We start from the raw sequence: 5,989 nt of genomic DNA, 5'->3' as shown, positions 1-5,989 counted from the left end.
GCTTTCTTTGGATGTGTGCACAACCAGATACTCTTTCCGTCTTCTGAGCAATGGAATCAGGACATTTTCACCAAAGTGTCCACCAGAGGTCTGGCTGAGAAATCAAATCCCTCACACCCCAAGCAGGGCCTGTTTTTTTTTTTTTTTTCCCCTGTACAACACACGCTGGCCACAGGAACTACAAAGCTTATGGCTTTAGCACATTTCCCCCAAATCAATGACTACAGTGTGATGAAAAGAACGAGCTTCTGACTGCTCAAACCAAGGGCCTTATTTCCACCTGTGAAACAACATCTCTGGCTATCAGCACAGTCCAGCACAGGAGAGCAGGCACATCATATTTAAAGCAATCAAAGCTTTATTTATAATTGAATTCAGCAAATATGAAACTATATATAGGAAGAACTATATAGATAGAGAAACAAGTCTCTACATTGGCTATTGTTCAGGATCCATCTGAGTCTGTCCTGAGAAGTGGAAGCACTCATATATAAATGGGAAAATACAGATCTGGATAAAGATCCACCCTACAGGTTGGGCATATGGGAGCAGTCTCCAGGGCAATAGGGAGGCACTCGCTGCAGAAGACATGGCCACACGGGAGTGCCAATAGCTGTCGTCCATGTTGCATAATCTGGAAGAAAGAAAACCACAACATGTATTGGGAGGAAAGAATTTGAGTTTGCTGCTCCATTGGCACCAGGCAAACGAGACTTTGGAGCATCTGGAGTCAGAACACTGAGGGACCCACAGATCTGCCAGTGCCATCTTGGCAAGGGCTTCTCCCTTTACGTTCACCACCAAGAAGTGACCTGTGGAGCTTCACAGCAAGGGCTGTGTTTCCAGCCAGCTGCCCACAGCATCCCACGTCAGCCAACTGACTTGTGCCGCTCCCCTTCTGGCTTCCTCCTCCTCCCACAAGGCAGAAAGGATGACAACAGGCGGATCCTTACCTCCGAGTAAAAATCCAGGCAAATCGGACACCTAATAACAACTCCTGACTGTGCACTAGAGGGAAGAGAACCAGAAGGAATGTGCAGCTGTTAATATCACCATACTTCAATGGTTATTGATACATAAAATCTCCCTTAATCATGCAACTGCACTGACTAGCCATGACACATTTCCTTTGAAGAACCCTGCTGTCTTTAAGTCTCTGTTTGCTGCATGTAATGAGGAGCTGGGGTCTCCCTGCCCTGAGGGAAGGAGTGTCGGGGTTTTCACTAGGAGAATGGTATAGTCAGTCACCCTGCTCTGGGATTCGAAGTAACAGCAGTGTCTAGCACTGGCCAGTTTGTGCGTGACAACTTTGACTTCCAGCAGGTCATCAGTAACACCTTTGTGACTACAGCATCCAGCTGTCCTCTGAGAACTACTCACCCCAGAATATTCACTCCAGGACTCAGTTCTAAGGTACAGAGTAACATGGCTCTGGCAAGATCCAGCACCAGGAAGGAGCCTTTGGTCAATGTTAAATGCTGCAGCACTGAGCTCTTTCAGCTTTACATAAACAGAGCATTTACATTCAGAAACTGAGAAGTTTGAGACTGAAGGAACAAAGTATTTCTATTTTATATTAACCTAGTGGTGGGATTTGTTCACCTACAGACTTAACAACCAAAACGTAAACATCTACAAATTCATTGGCAAAATGCACTATGGTTTAGAATAGCAGAAGCCCTTTAGGTGGCATAGGGGTTAGGTTAGCTGGCAAGCAATTTGAACAACAGCGCCTCCTGCTGGCCACAATACCTTCACTACAGCGTACCCTGCTGGCCACAATGCCTTTACTACAGCCCATCCTGCTGGCCGGGCGTGCGCAGCACAGTTCCCCCTGCTGGCCACAATGCCGTCAGAACAGCGCCCCCTGCTGGCTGGGAGTGTTCAACAGAGCGCCTCCTGCAGGTAAAATGCAATCAATGTAGCACCCCCTGCTGGCTGGGAGTGTGCAACACAGCGCCCCTGCTGGCCACAATGCTTTCACTACAGTGCTGCCTGCTGGCCGGGAGTGTGCAACAGAGCGCTTCCAGTAGGCCACAATGCCTACACCACAGCGTCCCCTGCTGGCCGTGAGCATGCACCACAGCGCCCCCTGCTGGCCTCAATGTTTTCAGCACAACGCCCCCTCTGGCCGATAGTGTGCATCAGAGCGCCCCCTCCTCTCCGTGAGCGTGCACCACAGCCCCCACTGCTGGCCGCAATGCCTTCAGCACAGCGCTCCCTGCTGATTGGGAGCATGCACCACTGCACCCCCTGCTGGCCACAATGCCTTCACCACAGCGCCTCCCTCTGGAGGAGAGTGTGCACTACAGCATCCCCTACTGACCGCAATGACTTCTCCATAGCGCTCCCCTGCTGGCTGGGAGGGTGCACCACAGTGCTCCCTGCTGGCCACAATGCCTTCAGCACAGCGCCCGCTCCTTGCCGAGAGTGTGCACCACAGCGCCCCGAGTGGCCATAAAGCCTTCAACAGAGCGCCCCCTGCTGGTTGGGAGTGTGCACCACAGCACTCACTGCTGGTCAGAAAGAATTCACCAGAGCGCCCCCTGCTGGTTAGGAGCATGCACCACAGCGCTCCCTGCTGGCCACAATGCCTTCACCACAGCACCCCCTGCTAGTCGAGAGTGTGCACCACAGTGCTCCCTGCTGGCTGTGGGTTTATCAAAACAGTGCTCCCCTAAAATTATGCCAGCCTGTCTGTCATGGAGTTATGTGTTCTCTCTGGTGTTCCCTAGTTTAGCATGGTCTCTACAATTTATCCACCTGTTACCCAGTGGATCTGCAAAGTCAATGGGAGCTATGGGAATTGGGCAGGAGAATGCATTAGCTAACCTGTTTTTCCAAAGGGTTGCAGGTCTCAAAAGAATGGTGATTGCTTTGGTGCAGAAAATGTTGCTGCCAGAGGGAAAGTTCAGAATGCAAAATACAAAGCAGGGAGAGAGGAAGCTAAAGGACCAGAAATCAAGGTCCTGGGTAGATGGGAGAGAAGTGGTTGGACATTTTCATGAGCAATGTGACAGGTATGTCTTTAAAAAGCCAATGGATTTCTCAGCCTGAGCTAAAATAGATGAAATTGTGTTAGAGATCACAATGAAGACAGTAGCTGGAAGCCATGATGGTACTTACCATTGACAGCAAAACTCTTTTCCATCTTTCCAGAGCTGCCTTTGTAAGTTGAGGGTGCATATAAATCTTGCCCAGGCTTTCAGCTTTCCCCATCCAAGACAGCTCATGGATTTTTCACTTTCTCACCTGAAAAAGGTTACAAGGGGTTTCCCTTGCCTTGGGTTCAGGATGTCTGCAGGAAGGCTGGGAAATTGTGCTCTAATGCCCAGTTTGGACACTTAGCCTGAATTTTCAAACCATCTCAGCCTAATACAAACTGTGGCTCCAGGAAATAAACTGATTGCTGCAAGAAATACTCAACCCAGGTTTTGTGCCATGTCAGCAGAGAACGTGGCTTGGGCTAAGGCTCTAAACCAGGTACTGTCAAAGCCTGTATATGGCATTGAATGTATTAAAAAAAGTCTAGAATAATTTTGCAAAAAACTGCTTCTCAAAGAATGTCCTAATGCATTTTTTTTAATGTAAAAGGAACTGGCTTTCTTTGTTTAGAAAGCTGTACTTTGTCTTGCCGTGGCAAAAGGTAACATCAGACTTCTGCAAAGCATCCCTGAAATGTGTCAGAGAAGTGCCATGTGGTGCTGATGGGTTTTACAGAAGTTGTTCCAGACACTGTGCTGAGCAATGGGCTCTGGAAACACAGGCACAACTGTATCTGGGGAGGGATCTGGGAGAAATGTGGTCTGTCAGTTCCTGAACAGTGACGTAAGGACAGGGAGAGGAGTGCTGTCTGTTAGATTAAACAGAATGACTGGCCTGAATAATGATCTGCTGTCTCTGTTGGAGGGCCAGCCTTGTAGGTCTTGTGCTTAGAAGTGATGCTGTGGTAGCTGAGGAGATGCCTGCATAGCGAGTGATAAGTCTGGAAGACAACAGGCTTACAGCCTTATCTGTGGACAAAATGGAAGCACACCTTATATACAGAGACACAAGAGTTATTATTAGTTTTAGCCCTTAACACTCTAATCTTACTCAAATTCTTATTTAAATTCTACCTCATACAGAAAGTAATACATCCTGTTGGTTACCGCTGATACCCACATTTTGGGTGGGTCCACATGTCTCTTACTGGTCCTTTGTCAGTGTTCATTATTGCCTCTGTTGTCTTCCTGGCTTGCTTTGTTCTAAATGCACAGACTGGATCTATTGCTCTTTCTCCTTTGCAAATGGTGTCCCCTTCTGGGTCCAGCTGGTTGCTGCTTCCTGTAGGAGATATAGGCTGTAGTTGAATCACCCAGACTGGGCCACATTGCTGAGGTCTTTAGGCCTCAGCACTGAGGCCTGTAGGAAGTTGTGGCGCAGATAGAAAATCGGTGCCAGGACTGTGGCACAGTTAGAATTATAGCTTAAGGTGTTAGCAAGGGGCAGAGGGTTTTATAGTAGTTAGCAAATACAGTAATTAGTGTGGACACAGTAGCTGCCTTAAGAGTTTATTAAACAAAAAATGTTTGCATTCTTCCCTGGGCCGTGTGCCAATGAGAATTCACCTGTAACTGTAAACTATGTAGAGTGTATAAAACCTGCTATCTTTCACACAATAAACAGAGAAACATAGCATTAATCACATTGATCGTATCTGAGTTTGCTCTTGCCAGCTTCCCACCTTTATCGGGGTTCCCCTGCGACTTTCGTATGGCACCCGAAACGGCAGGGACCCTGCACCTAAATATATTTTTATGTCTTTCTTTTTATTTTTGAATCCAGATTCCAGAAGATGCCGTTAGCCTACTCTTGCGGGCATCGGAAGGAGCTCCGGCGCATGAAACCTCCGACAAAGAGCGGAGCAACTTATAGCCTCCGTGTTTAACCCGGGGTTGGATGATACAGAGCGGGGAAGCTGGTCCGCGACGGAGGTGCCACGTCACGGGAGGAGGCACGCCGCAGTGAGAAACAACAGCTGAGTGGGGTAACATGTAAGCGGAATTGAAAGCGGCCACGCAGCTTTTGCTAAATCTCCTCTCAAAAGAGGTGAAAAACTAAAGGAAAGTGACTTAAAACAGTTGGCTCTGTGAGCCAAGAAAAGAGGGAAATTACGTAAGCCGTCTCTGGCATTCAGCGTCACTGAATGGCGCGAAATAGGAGATCTGCTGTGGGACACAGCCATTGCAGGCGGCAGAGACGGGAAGATCGCGCAGGAAATGGGGCCGATCTAGAAAAAAGTCGTAAATACCTTGCAGACTGTCTCTGTCGAGAGAAAGGCTGCCGAAGCTGCCATTCAGGCTCTTGAGGGGGCAGAGGTTGAAAAGCCAGATCCCCAGCCACACTCAAAAATCGTGACATGTTTAGGACTTTATAATATGTGCCCGATGAAAGGGACGTCCACGCCAGTCAGTTCCAGTCCGCAGGATATCCTGGATCATGTGACACAAGCGGAGGAAGATCCACCGACTCCGTTCGGCAGGCGTGGTGAATGATGTGGAGTCAGGCGGAGCCAAAGGCGGGACGGAGCAGAGCCGAGGGGCGGCACACCAAGGCAGAGCTGAGGGTAGAGGCGGCAGCGATGCAGAGCAGCCTACTCTCTCTCCTGCCTCCCTCTCTCCTGCACGGGGGGAGTCTGCAGCGCCACGGGCAAAGACGGCAAACACCTGTGTTACGCTTTGACAAGTATACCACCGCAGTCAAACTCCCCACCTGCCACTGTCCCCGGAGCAGGTCGTGGCTGGTGCGCACCTGCCGCTTGGTGCCAGAAGCGAGAGCCCCCCCACTCCCGCCTCACCAGGTAAGTGAAAAAGAAAAAACAAAACACGATCAGTGTAGTGGTTTTCACCGACAGGCGGGTGGCCCTGCCCCGCTGAGCATGTACCCAGCCTCCCACTTATTCTACACCTCTCATGTCTCTTCACAGCGCCAGACTAGAGTCAAGCTC

The 5,989-nt window shown here is 49.4% G+C and overlaps 2 long non-coding RNA genes across 2 annotated transcripts; both read right to left on the bottom strand.

Annotated features, from left to right (window-relative positions):
- Positions 1 to 444: 444 nt before the first annotated feature.
- Positions 445 to 3,336, bottom strand: LOC136294332 (uncharacterized). Its single transcript, XR_010722372.1, has 3 exons — positions 3,127 to 3,336; positions 954 to 1,008; positions 445 to 634 (listed from the first exon to the last, which is right to left on the bottom strand). It is a non-coding gene; the product is annotated as an uncharacterized lncRNA (long non-coding RNA).
- A 384-nt stretch (positions 3,337 to 3,720) lies between these two features.
- Positions 3,721 to 5,445, bottom strand: LOC136294914 (uncharacterized). Its single transcript, XR_010722522.1, has 3 exons — positions 5,294 to 5,445; positions 4,165 to 4,326; positions 3,721 to 4,013 (listed from the first exon to the last, which is right to left on the bottom strand). It is a non-coding gene; the product is annotated as an uncharacterized lncRNA (long non-coding RNA).
- Between the last annotated feature and the right edge of the window lie 544 nt (positions 5,446 to 5,989).

Source organism: Chamaea fasciata, unplaced genomic scaffold, assembly GCF_029207755.1.
Source record: "Chamaea fasciata isolate MVZ Bird 193981 ecotype frontalis unplaced genomic scaffold, bChaFas1.0.hap1 SCAF_10, whole genome shotgun sequence".
In the NCBI taxonomy this organism is placed as follows: Eukaryota; Metazoa; Chordata; class Aves; order Passeriformes; family Sylviidae; genus Chamaea; species Chamaea fasciata.
This window is presented reverse-complemented; position numbering and strand designations above follow the sequence as displayed.